Here is a 14,782-nt window from a genome sequence, read left to right on the forward strand (position 1 = left end):
GAATTTCATTTTTTGTCTTACAAAGGAATTAGATATTATTCGTGCACTTCTGCTTTTTAAGGTTAAAAAAGAGTCATTGGTCACAGTCAGTATTTTTAATCTCATGGAGATTCAAAGGACTAGGCTACATCATCATTGATCTTCCCAACTCTCTGTCAACCCAGAAGCGATATAGAGAAATCTGTATTGTGGTGCAACTATTTTGCATTGTAAGAACACGAAATTTTTTATTTTGTCTGAAACTTATTGTTCTATTTTATTCAATATTTGAAACACCAAATATAATTTCTCCTAAGTCTCAATGAGTTGTCTACTTCAAAGAATATTCTTTATGCTTCTGAAATCTTTTTTTCTCAACTTTCATTGTCTGTTCTTTTGTTTGGCTGGGAATTAATATTCAAAACCCTGTGGCATGTTCTATTATTGGGATTGCAAGAATGTTTCGAATTTGGAATAAATTTTTGATACTAATTTTCATATTATACTTTAAATAATATGTGTTCAATTATGCGCAATAATCATAGAGTACAGAAGTGAGACTGGATAGAGCCAACATAGGTTGCAGCCACAAAATTCCTCTTCAAGGACTATCATGCAAATAAATTCAGGGAAAGGACACATGGGACGGACATTTGAAAGAGTTCTTTCCTCGGGAGTGTAATGCTCTACCTGGAGGCTAAATGTATGCTTTTGCAATTGAATCTAACCACAAGTGGTTTCAAAAATAAACTTAAGTACTTGACTAATAGAGGTTAATTAACAAAGTAGTCTATTTTTGTTGGATTGTTAGTTATACTAAGTGCGCAGTGTGTAATATAGGAAGTGTAGGGAGTTTGAGAAGGTGTGCAGTATTTTTTTATGCCTAGTGAAAGTCCAGTGTGCTACAGAGCCTGTTCAGTAGGTCTAGTACCACAGTAATAGGTTCAATAATGTTTGGTGTGTAGTGAAAATACAGAAAAGGTTAAAACTATAATTCTTATTAGAATAAGAACTATCTGGCCTCTCGGTTTACTCTCCTAGTTTCACATCATAATCGTGATACACGTTCACTGCACAATCATCTGTTATCTATACCACGTCATCAGTCATCTCTGTAATCAAGATATTTCTCAATTGCCATGGCCCACTCCTGGAATTCGCTTCTGCCGGAATTCACGGGTAGTGTTAGTCCTTAGTCGTTTATAATTAGGTTGTTTTGAAATAATTTAAATGCACAAAATTAGGCTTTTAAATGTAATTATTAATATTAATGATAATAATAGTAATAGTAAAAAATAATAATAATATCAATAATAATAATGTTTTTTACATCAATTCTAATTCCTACATAACTGTCATTTTCCCAAATTAACTGTTGCTGATTATAGTAATTGTACTACTCTATTATTTGTGGGGTTATATACATAGGGCACGGTATTAATTTTTTTTTTTTTTTTAAGTTTATACTTGTCTACCAGAACGTATTTTCCTGTTTGTGGTTATATTCATATGTATTCACTGTCTATTTATTTTTTATATTTTTTATTATTTATAAGTTAACACATATATAGCGTTATGTTTTTTTGTATGTTTTTTAATCCTGGTTGAGTAGAAGGAAAGGCAAGTTAGCTTTAATTCTGCCAGTGAAATTAAAATATTTCTAAACTATAATCGGGAGGACGATGAGAACATAAATCAAAATTAGACATTCATTCATTTATTCATTCATTCATTCTTTCAATTCATTCATTCATTCATTCATTCATTCATTCATTCATTCATTCATTCATTCATTCATTCATTCATTCATCCATTCATATTAAATAAGTTAGTAGTGCTTCAGTTAAACTGTCAATAGCGAAATTATGTATTTTATCTTCGTTATATATAAAAATATGAACAAAATAAGACTTCACTTGCTTCGCATCAAAACATTTTGTGGAAGCACAGAGCATACAAACTCATGGATATAAACATCAGAAGAAAAAACTTAAATACCATATCGTGCCTTACATTTGTTGGTGTTTTAAAGATATTCAAATGCTCTGTTCTCGCTCTGGTATGCTATAATATTGGAATTTTTGACGTAACGAAGTTCGTGTTCAACAACAATGACATTGTGGTGCAACATATATCATTACAGGCGTTTGATTATGTTCCCTTAGTAGTCCGCTTGTCTTCTGAACTTGTCTTGTGTGTGTGTAATTCTCTGGTTTCTCTGTCAAAATGTCTTGTCTTCATATATATATATATCGGTATTCTTCGTGTAAAAACCACACGGTGAGCATCAAATAATCACTCATTGATTCATTTGTTCTTTCATTCGTCGGTTCATTCTATCATTCATACATACATTGCGAAGTTGATATGAAAGCCACTCTTGAGAAAGAAAATCTAACATTTGTAAATCATTTTTAGTAGGACATTTTTGAGACTATAAAAAATGCATATTTCTTTTTCCACTCCCCGAAAGATTTAGTCGTTATTAATACACTGTCCGAAGACAGGTTTTAACCTCATATGTGACGCCTATAAGGCAACTGTCATGAGACGACTATGTCATAAGTGAAGATATTATCGTGGCGGTCAATGTATATGCCAGAACAACAATCATAGAAAAGAAATATTAAAATTTTAGCAACATTTTAGAAAAAAGTTGCAGCTAGGCATGTATGGTGCACAGAATACAATTTTCAGGATAATACGCGACAGCAAAAATTAGTAAAAACTCATAGGATCGAAACCTGTCCAGACATATGGTTACATTATTTTGAAAACATGTTTCGCCCTACTTATAGATTAAATGCAATTGACCGAAATTGTGTCACAACATTGTCAAAGTAGATGTCTTAAATCATTCCGAAATTTCATTATTTGTCGTAGTTAGAAATTGGATATTATTCGTGCACTTTTGCTTTTTAAGGTTAAGAAATTCAGTGGACTGAGTCATTATTTTTAATCTCATGGAGATTCAGAGAACTAGGCTACAACATCATTGACCTTCACAACTCTCTGTCAACCGAGAAGCGATATGGAGAAATCTGTTTTGAGATGAAAATATTATCCATTGTCTGTACAGGAAATTTTTAATTTTGTCTGAAACTTATTGTTCTATTTTACTCAATATTTGAAACGCCAAATATGATTTCTCCTATGTGTCATAGAGTTGTCTACTTGAAAGAATATCTTTTATGCTTCTGAAGTCTTATTTTCTCACCCTTCATTGTCGGTCCTTTTGTTCGGCTGGTAAATAAAATCCAAAAACCTGTGACATGTTGTATTATTGGGATTGCAAGAATGTTTGAAATTTGAAATAAAATTTTATATTTCTTTTCTTATTTTACTTTAAATAATTTGTGTTCAATTATGCGAAATAATCAAAGCGTAGATAGGTGAGACTGGATGGAGACAACATAGGTTGCACCCACAAAATTCCTCTTCAAGGCCTATCATGCAAACAAATTGTGAGAAAGGACACATGGGACGGAGTTTTGAAAGAGTTCTTTCCTCAATAGTGCTCGGGAGTATAATGCTCTACCTGCATGATAAATGTATGCTTTAGCAATTCTTTCGAATCACAAAGGGTTTCAAATATTATCTTAGGACATTTACTAATAGAAGTTAATTAACAAAGTAGTCAATTTTTTTTTTGGATTGTTAGTTATACTAAGTGCGCAGTGCGTAATATTGGAAGTGCAGGGAGTTTTAGAAGGTTAGCAGTTTGTTTTAAACCTAGTGTAAGTGCGGTGAGCTACACAGCCTCTTCAGTAGGTTTTAGTACTAAAGCATTGAGTTCTGTTAATGTGTAGTGGGTAGAGAAGATACAGAGAAGGTTAAAAATATAATTCATATTAGAATTATAAATATGTGGCCTCTCGGTTTACTCTCCTAGCTTCACATCATAATCGTGATACACGTTCACTGCACAATCTTCTGTTATCAATACCACATCATCAGACATGTCTCTACCCAAGATATTTCTCAATAGCCATGGTCCCCTCCTGGAATTCGCTTCTGCCGGAATTCACGGGTAGTGCTGGTCCTCAGTTGTTTATAATTATGTTGTTTTGAAATATTTTAAATGCACAGAATTATCCTTTAAAATATAATTATTAATATTAATAATAATAATAATAATAATAATAATAACAATCATCATCATCATAATAGTAATAATAATAATCATAATGGTAATAATAATAATAATAAAAATAATAATAATAATAATGTTTTTATATTAATACTAATTTCTGCATAACTGTTATTATCCCAAATTAACTGTTGCTTGTTATAGTAATTGTACTACTCCATTAGTTATGTGGCTATATACATAGGAACCGGTATTAATTTTTTTTAAGTTTATACTTATCTACCAGAATGTATTTTCCTGTTTGTGGTTATATTCATATTTATTCACTGTCTTTTTATTTTTTACTTGCATTATTATATTTTAAGTTTACACTTGCCTATACGGATATGTTTTTTTTTTTTTTTTTGTATGTTCTTTAATCCTAGTTGAGTGGAAGGAAAGGCAAGTTAGCTTTAATTCTGCCAGAGAAATTAAACCTTTTTCTAAACTATAATCGGGAGGACGATGAGTACATAAATCGAAATTAGACACTCATTCATTCGTTCATATGAAATAAGTTAGTGGTTCTGCAATATAAACGTCAATAGTGAAATTATGTATATTATCTTCGTTGTATATAAAACTATGAACAAAATAAGACTTCACTTGATTCGCATCAAAATATGTTGTGCAAGCACGGGGCATATAAACTCATAGATATAAACATCAGAAGAGGATACTTAAATATCATATCATGCCTTATATTTGTTAGTTTTTTAAAGATACTGAAATGCTCTGTTCTCGCTCTGGTATGCTATAATATTGAAATCTTTGACATAACGAAGTTCGTGTTCAACAACAATGACATTGTAGTGCAAATTTATCTCATACAGGCGTTTGATTATGTTGATATATTTTTAAATAGCAATGTTCAAAAGATACAGATGTGAGTCTGGTTGGAGAAAAATAAGAAAAGTTTGCAGCCACCAATTTGCTCTTCGAAGGAACAACCATTCAAATAAATTGAGAGAAAGAATGCAGAGGACGGACAACAGCAATAGTTCTTTCTCAATCGTGCTGGAACACAATAATACCTCACTTGATTCTCATCAAAGAATTTCTTTCGAATCTTCTGCAAACACAGCGCATGCCATAGCATGGGTATAACCATCAGAAGAGGATACTTAAATATCCTTTTATGCCAGACATTCGTTGGTTTTTTTTTAAGGAATTCAAATGCTCTTTTTCGCTCTCGCCTACTGTAAAATTGACATTTTTGACATATGTGTTCGGTGTTCAACAACAACGATATAGCAGTATAACATATCTCATTGTAGGCATTTGACTTCATTCTCTTGGTAGTTCACTTGTCAGCTGTCCTTGACTTGTTGTGTTTCTGTAATTCTTTATTTCTTCTGTCAGAATGCCTTGTCTTCATATATCGTTATTATTCCTGTAACTACCAGGGGGTGACAATTTATTTGTAGTTAATAAATATTCACTCATCGATTCTTTCATTCGTTCATCCGGTCAATCGTTCATTCATTAATTTGTTCATTCATATATTACGAAGCTAATAATGAAGCGGGTTGTGAGAAAACAAAATCTAACAATTGCAAATAATAATTTTGAGTAAGACATTTTCGAAACTATAAAAAAATGCATGTTTCATTTTCCATTCCCTATAAGATGTAGTCGTTCTTTAGTCAACTATCGAAAATCAGGATTTAACCTACACTCATTAGGCAACCAAGCCATAAGATAATAGATGGTGTGGCAAGTTACTTTTCCCACTATATATATATATATATATATATATATATATATATATATATATATATATATATATATATATGCCCTGACTAGAATAATAAAGCAGGAATATTAAATTATTAGCAACATTTGAGAAAAAAGCTGCGGAGGGCCTTATATGGTGCATAGAATAGAATTTTCAGGATGATACATTACAACAAAATTCAGGAAAAAAATGAAATCAGTTAAGAGAGATGGTTGCAGTATTTTCAAAACATGTTTTGCCTAACATATGCAATATATGGTATTAACCGGAATTCTATCACAACATTACCAGGGTTAATGTTTCAAATAATACCAAAATTTTATTATTTATCTCAAAAACGAATTGCATATTATTCTAGCAGTCATTCTTTCCGAGAGTTAGAAAGAGTCAGTGGCCTCAGTCAGTATTTTTAATCTCATGGAGATTCAAACCGGCACTCATATCATCATTGGCCTTCTCAACCCTTTGTTAACTCTGACTTAATGTAGTGAAATGTGTTTTGAGATGGAACTATATTCGACTGTGAGAGCATGAAATTTTTAGTTTTGTATAGATCATGGTGTTCAGTTGTATTCAGTAATTTAAATAAAAAACGTAACTTTTCTGATGTCTTCATTGAGTTTCCTGGATTTAAATTAGCGTATAACTTAAATATGTAATGCGTCTGAAATCTAAATTTTTGAAGCTGCATTGTTTATTATTTTGTTTGGGTGGGAGTTTAAAATCCAAAATTCTGTTGCATATAGTAGCATTGGGATTGTAAGAATGTTTGGAATTTGAAGTAAAATTTTGATATTTCTTTTCATATCTGTCTTTATATTCCTTGGAATTAACTGCATTTTAAAGCTCCAACTTTCTGTGAAAAATCCAATTAACACAATATAATTCGAAAGGTATAGTATATAATATAAAACATTCATAACAGAATTTGAAGGAATTTGAATGTTTTGAATTTTTAATAACAACATGTATGTTTAAAACGCGGGTTTGTCAAAACTTCATTCATTCATTCATTCATTCATTCATTCATTCATTCATTCATATTAAATAAGTTACTAGTTCTTCAGTGAAAACTTTTATAGTGAAAAGTGTATATCGACATTGTTGAACAGCAACCTCGTATGTAAAAATATGATCAAAATGAGACTTCTCTTGATTGTCATAAAAAAAAAATCTCGAGTTTTCTGCAAGCGCAGCGCATATCAAGGCATGCATATAAACGTCAGAAGAAGATACTTAAATATCATTTCATGCCAGAGATTTGTTGGTGTTTTTAACTATATTCAAATGTATTTCTTTGGCACTAGCCTTCTGGAATACTGAATTTTTTATAATACGAGGTTGGTGTTCAAGAACATCAATATAATACTATAATATGTTTCATTACAGGCGTTTGATTATGTTCTCTTATGAGTTCGCTTGTGTGCAATCCTTGACTTGTTGTGTTTATGTAATTATTTGGTTTTTCTGTCAGAATGTCTTGTCTTCGCATATCGTTATTTTTCCTGTAACTATCACGGGGTAAGTAGTTAATAAAAATTCATTCATCGGTTCTTTAATTCGTTCATTCTTTTATCTCTTCATTCGTTGATTCATCCTTTCATTCGTACATAGATTGCGGAGCTAATATGAAGGATTGTCGTGAGAAAACAAAATCTAACTCTTGGAAATAATTTTTCAGAAGGACATTTTTGAGACTATAAGAAATGCATATTTTGTTTTCCACTCCCTATAAGATGTAATCGTTTTTAGTCAACTGTCCGAAGACAGGTTTTAACCTCAAAAGTGACGCCAATAAGACAATACTCATGAGTCAAGTAAGCCAAGAGATAATGGGTGGTGGGTGGCAATATATGTATGCATATATCCCAGAACTAGAATAATAAGAAAGAAACATTTAATTATTTGCAACATTTTAGAAAAAAGCTGCGAAGATGCTTGCATTGTGCATAGAATAGAATATTTAGGATGATACATGAGGGAAAATTTGGTAAAACCGCATAGATGCGAAATCAGTTCAGACATATGGTAACAGTATTTTCAGAATATGTTTCGTCCAATATACAGTATGCAATTAACCGAAATTATCAATGTTCACGTTCACGTTTTAAATCCTACCCAAATTTTATTATTTATCTCAGAAACGAATTTCACATTAAACTCGCACTCGTGCTTTTAAGAGTTAAGAAAGAGTCAGTGGCCTCAGTCAGTATTTTTAATCTCATGGAGATTCAAATCCTCTATCATATCATCATTGGCATTCCCAACTCTCTGTTAACTCTAAACTGATATAGTGAAATCTGTTTTGAAATGCAATTATTTTCCATTGTCATTACATGAAACTTTTAGTTCTGTGTAAAGCTTAGTGTTCAATTTTATTCAGAGACTTAATAATAGTAAACGTAATTAGTCTGATGTCTTCATTGAGTTTTATGCATTAAAATAATATATCCGTTATACGCCTAAAATCTAAATTATTGAAGCTTCATTGTTTGTTATTTTTGTTTGGGTGTGAGTTTAAAATACAGAATTCTGTTGCATATTGTAGCACTGGCATTGCAAGATTGTTTAGAATTTGAAGTAAAATGTTGATATTTCTTTTCATAGCTGTCTTCATATTCTCTGCAATTAACTGCATTTTAGAGATGCAACTTGATTTGAAACATCCAATTAACACACTGTAATTTGAAACGTATAGTATATATTGAACATCCATTAACAGATTTTGGAGGAATTTGAATGATTTGATTTTTCACAGAACATGAAGCTTTAAGTCGCGGATTTGTCAAAACGTTAAAATAATTTTGAGATTCTTGCGTTTTGAAGGAGGTCGTTGAAATTTCTTTGGTTAGATCGAATGATTTACCTGATAGTTACATACTGATATGTTTTGTATGTTTTCACTGAAGCACGCAGCTTTTTGTGAAGAGCCTGCATAGAACCTTGTCGTTTCTTCATTTTCTTTTATGTCTTACGTTCATTATCGCTCATTTTGTAACAATATCACGATAGAAAAGAAGTTGTAAAGATTATAATAATTGTGAGAGTGAATAGGTTCCTGTAAATGGCACAGACTTTCACTGGTGGTAAAACTAAAAACGTTGCTTGGTAATACCACATAGGCCATTGGGTTGTATATTAGGAAACAGTGATGCTCCTTGAGGCTAGTTGTGCGTTCGGACACGATTTGGAACTACTTCCAGGTCCCGTGTCTTTTTTGGCCTGTTGTATAGTTAAATAAGTTTAAATAACACGAGTTCGATTATGCGCAATGTTGAAAACGTACAGAGGTGAGTCTGCCTTGAGATAAATAAAAATTAGGTTGCAGTTATACTTAGCGCGCAGTGGTTGTTGTGGTAGTGCAGTGAGTTATTGTGTGTGTGCGTGCGTGCGTATCAGTGATTGCGCGTGCGTGTGTGTTATTTTGTGGTAAATGTGCAGGAAGGTACACAGCCTGTTCAGTAAGTTTTAATACCCGATTATTGAGTGCAGTTAATGTTAGAGATTATAGACAGTACAGAAAATGTCGAAAATATTAGTCATATTAGAATTAGATTTCGGAGGATGATGAGTACTACATCGAAGCTAAACAATCAGGTAAAGTATTATCTCAATTTAAATATGAACACATTGTAATTGTAATTTTCATTCTTTCACACACTCATTAATAAATTTACTTATTTATTTATGTATTTATTTACTTATTTATTCATTCAATCATTCATTTTAAATAACATAACTTAATAGTTCACCAGTTTGAAGCAAGTAAAGAGAAAGGTTTGGAAGTTATTCCCGAAAAGGCAAAGTATATGACTATGTCTCGTGACGAAAATATTGCAAGAAATGGAAATACAAAAACTGGAAATTTATCCTTTGGAGAGGTGAAAAAATTAAAATACCTGGCAGCAACAGCATCAAATATAAATGACACTTGGGAGGAAATAAACGTAGAATAAATATGGGAAATGCGTTTTATTATTCGGTTGAGAAACTTTCATCATCCAGTTGGTTTTTAAAAAGCTAAAAGTTAGAATTTATGAAACAGTTATATTACTAGTTCTTCTATATTGTTGTGAAACTTGGACTCTCACTTTGAGAGAGGAACAGAAGTTAAGGGTGTTTGACAATAAGATGCTTAGGAAAATATCTGGGGCTAAGAGGGATGAAGTTACAGGAGAATGGAGAAAGTTACATAACGCAGAACTGCATGGATTTTATTCTTCACCTGATATAATTAGGAACATTAAATACAGACGTTTGAGATAGGCAAGACATTTAGCACGCATGGAGAAACCTGAAATGCATATAGAGTGTTAGTTTGGATGCCGGAGGGAATAAGACCTTTGGGGAGACCGAGACGTAGATGGGAAGATAATATTGAAATGTATTTGAGGTAGGTGGGGTATGATTGTAGAAACTGGATTAACCTTGCTCTGGATAGGGATCGATGGCGGGCTCATTTGAGAGCGGCAATGAACCTCCGGGTTCCTTAAATTCATAAGTATTATTATTATTATTATTATTATTATTATTATTATTATTATTATTATTATTATTGTTAGTATTATACTACAGTGTTTGATTAATATTGAAATGTGTTAAAAAAGGAAGTGTATTATTTTTTTCTATTTGGGTCTATTTGATTTGTATTGCCTCATCAATCATCATTTTATTTGTATTTATTTATTTATGATTTATGTTACCTGATTACTTTAATTTATCAATAATATTACTCTTCACCAAAGAGAACATGGTTGTATGAAAGTCTAGTAATGTTATAAAATAAACAAACATTTTGTTCTTCAGTTCAAGATTCCACATGTTATAGATTTTTCATCAATTTTCCGTAATGGTAAATAATTATGTGTGTTATTTTTAAGTGTGTTAGGCAGCGCCTCATGGAGCCCGTTTCTTCCTATCTTCCTTTTTACTTAGCTATAGCGTTCAACGTTTACCTCACATGTTAATTTATTAGCTGTTAGTATTATAAATTATATTATCAATTTTATTTCGTCTGTCATATATAACAACACTAAAGGTTAAATAGGCATTTCATATAAAATAACTCCGCAGATAGTTGTAATCACGCAAATAAAATTTGCAACCGTCATTTTGCAATGAAGAGAAGCACTTCTTTTTCTTGTCAATTGGCAAAGCGAAAGCGCTTTGCTACAACGCTTATAAAACACTCAATCTATCTAAATTTTAAATGTGTCGCCACAAATTTGTACTCAAAAACTGAATGAGGTAGAGACAAATAGTAAAAATAAAAACATTAGAGATTTATATAAGGGCATAAAGGATTTCAAGAATGGATATCAGGCAAGGGTAAACGTGATCAAGGATGAGAATGGTTACTTGCCTGCAGATGCTCATTCAATCCTGAACAGATGGAAAAACTATTTTGGACAACTACTAAATATACATAGGCCAAATAGAAATGATCGGGACGAAATTGAAATACAAACTGCTGAGCCATTTATACCCCAACCCACACTTTCTGAAGTCGCAATTGCGATAGAAAATCTGAAAAATTATAAGTCTCTAGGTATCGATCAAATTCCAGCAAGATTAATACATGAGGATGGAAGCGCATTATCTAACGAAATTTATACGCTTGTACTTGCTATTTGGGAAAAGGAAATTGTACCAGAACAATGGAAGGAGTCCATTATCGTACCTATCTCTAAGAAGGGAGACAAGACTAAATGTAGTAACTTTCGAGGAATATCAGTTTTGTTGACGTCGTACAAAATGTTGTCCAATATTCTTTTGAGAAGATTAACTCCATATGTAGATGAAATTATTGGGGATCATCAATGTGGTTTTAGGCGTAATAGGTCAACTATTGACCAGATATTTTGTATTCGACAGATAATGGAGAAAAAATGGGAGTATAAGGGTACAGTGCATCAGTTATTCATAGACTTCAAAAAGGCATATGACTCGGTTAAGAGAGACGTTTTATATAATACAGTATTCTTATTCAATTTGGTATTCCCAAGAAACGAGTTCGATTAATTAAAATGTGTCTCAGTGAAACGTACAGCAGAGTTCGTGTAGGTCAGTTTCTGTCAGATGCGTTTCCAATTCACTGTGGGCTAAAGCAAGGAGATATGCATTATCACCTTTACTTTTTAACTTTGCACTAGAGTATGCCATTAGGAAAGTCCAGGATAAAAGAGAAGGTTTGGAATTGAACGGGTTACATCAGCTGCTTGTCTATGCGGATGACATGAATATGTTAGGAGAAAATCCACAAACGATTAGGGAAAACACGGAAATTTTACTGGAAGCAAGTAAAGAGATAGGTTTGGAAGTAAATCCCGAAAAGACAAAGTATATGATTGTCTCGTGACCAGAATATTGTACGAAATGGAAATATAAAGTTGGAAATTTATCTTTTGAAGAGGTGGAGAAGTTCAAATATCTTCGAGCAACAGTAACAAATATAAATGATACTCGGAAGGATATTAAACACAGAATAAATATGGGAAATGCCTGTTATTATTCGGTTGAGAAACTTTTATCATCCAGTCTGCTGTCGAAAAATCTGAAAGTTAGAATTTATAAAACAGTTATATTACCGCTTGTTATGTATGGTTGTGAAATTTGGACTCTCACATTCAGAGAGGAACAGAGATTAAGAGTGTTTGAGAATAAGGTGCTTAGGAAAATATTTGGGGCTAAGAGGGATGAAGTTACAGGAGAATGGAGAAAGTTACACAAAATAGAACTGCATGCATTGTATTCTTCACCTGACATAATTAGGAACATTAAATCCAGACGTTTGAGATGGGCAGGGCATGTAGCACGTATGGGCGAATCCAGAAATGCATATAGAGTGTTAGTTGGGAGGCCGAGACGTAGATGGGAAGATAATATTACAATGGATTTGAGGGAGGTGGGTTATGATGATAGAGGATGGATTAATTTTGCTCAGGATAGGGACCAATGGCGGGCTTATGTGAGGGCGGCAATGAACCTCCGGGTTCCTTAAAAGCCAGTAAGTAAGTAAGTACAAATTTTTACTAGGATTAACCGAGTAATGACGTCACAGTAATTGCTCCTAACCCTACTTCTCCGTCCCCATCCCTACTTCATTGTGTAATGGCAATGTGTTTGCGTAAAATAAGTACCTTTATGTCATATAATAGAAGAAACATATTGGATAAATTGATATAAACCTCATATTAAGGGAAGCAGATGACGAGTTTGGTAAAACATTCAATAAATGTATTTATATTTTCTAGGAGAGTTTAAATTCACAACTTTGTTTGAAGATTGCAATATATTATATTTTTTACAGATTAAAGTTTCATAACAATATAGGTAGGTGTATTTAAAAATAAGCAGCTCTCCTGAAAATAAAACAGGTTTTTTTTTTTAGGTAACGAGTTTTGTGAAAACGCCCCTCGAATATAAATGAATGAAAGCTCTGTTTCTTTCACTGAATCCACTTTCCCTCCTTTTAAAATATATTCTGCCTCTTTTGTTGTTATTAAGAGTCGACGGTACCTCGGAAGGCAGTCGTCTCTTAGTCTTTCTCGTTAGCTACGATTTCTGGCATGTGACGTCACAAGCATGTAGGTACTGTAGAATCAATCGGAATCAGTCAGTAACAAGTGCTTCCCGACTTCGTTTGTTCACGTGTGAGTGTTTCAATACATTGAATAAAAAAAACTAAGATATACTGTGTGTATAAAATAAATGGAAGGAGAGACAGAAGAAAGACGAGTACTGTACAGGCGGGCGCGGGAAATAATGTTTAAGATGTATAATTATTTTAAGAACATTGACGAGAAGTCCGGAGAGCCTAATTAGTCAAATCCACTCTCCTCACCTCCGCGCTGGGGACTCCTGGAATCTTTTAAGACGCGAAAGAGAGAGTAGTGTGCGGAAAGGAACGGGAATCTACCGCATTTATCTTTCTCAAGAAAAACTGCAAACATGGCAGCTAAATGACAGCTGTGAGCAGTATGGGAAGAAGATAAATGCAAAAAAAGACAAAGATCATTATCATAGGTAGAAAAATAAAGAAGCTAAACTGTAGAATTCTAAATGAGACAGTAGAGCAAGTGTACAGCTTCAAATACGAGTACTTGGGGTGTACTACAAGCAATAACATTCGCTACTGCCAGGAAGTCAAAAGGAGGATAGCAATGGCCAAGGAAGCTTTCAATAGAAAAAGAAACATCTGCGGACCTTTGGAGAAAGAACAAAGGAAGAGACTAGTGAAGTGCTTTGTAAGGAGTGTGGCATTGTATGGGCGGCAGAAACATGGACATTACGACGAAGTGAAGAGAAGCGAATAGATGCATTTGAAATGTCGCTATGGAGAAGAATGGATCGTGTGAAGTGGACAGACAGAATAACAAATTAATTTGTGTTGGAAAGAGTGGGTGAAGAAAGAATGATGCTGAAACTGATCAGGAAGAGGAAAATGAATTGGCTGGATCACTGGCTGAGAAGAAACTGCTTACTAAAGGATGCACGGGAAGGAATGGTGAACGGGAGAAGAGTCGGGGCAGAAGGAGATATCATATGATAGACTATATTAAGATATTTGGATCATATACGGAGACAAGAGGAAGGCAGAAAATATGAAAGATTGGAGAATGCTGGGTTTGCAATGAAAGACCTACCCTATGGGAGAACATTTTGAATGAATGAGTGACGAGCAGAAAATTGCCGGCCATCATGTTGCTAGCTGCAACATTGCCAACGAACAACATGCATAAGCATGTGACTCTCCGATAGAAAGTAGAATCCGCTCTTGGTGCCCAGCCCTGTTTGTTTTTTTCTTACAGTAATCAACGGCTAAGGTCAATATTGTCTCTTGAGATTTTAAATTCTCTCCTGTGCTATTTGTATTGCACGTGCGTGAAGTGCGATGTGGGAATGTTTTACGCTGCCTTGCTCTCCCTATCTATCTT

This window comes from Periplaneta americana, chromosome 5 (assembly GCF_040183065.1).
Source record: "Periplaneta americana isolate PAMFEO1 chromosome 5, P.americana_PAMFEO1_priV1, whole genome shotgun sequence".
Taxonomy (NCBI): Eukaryota; Metazoa; Arthropoda; class Insecta; order Blattodea; family Blattidae; genus Periplaneta; species Periplaneta americana.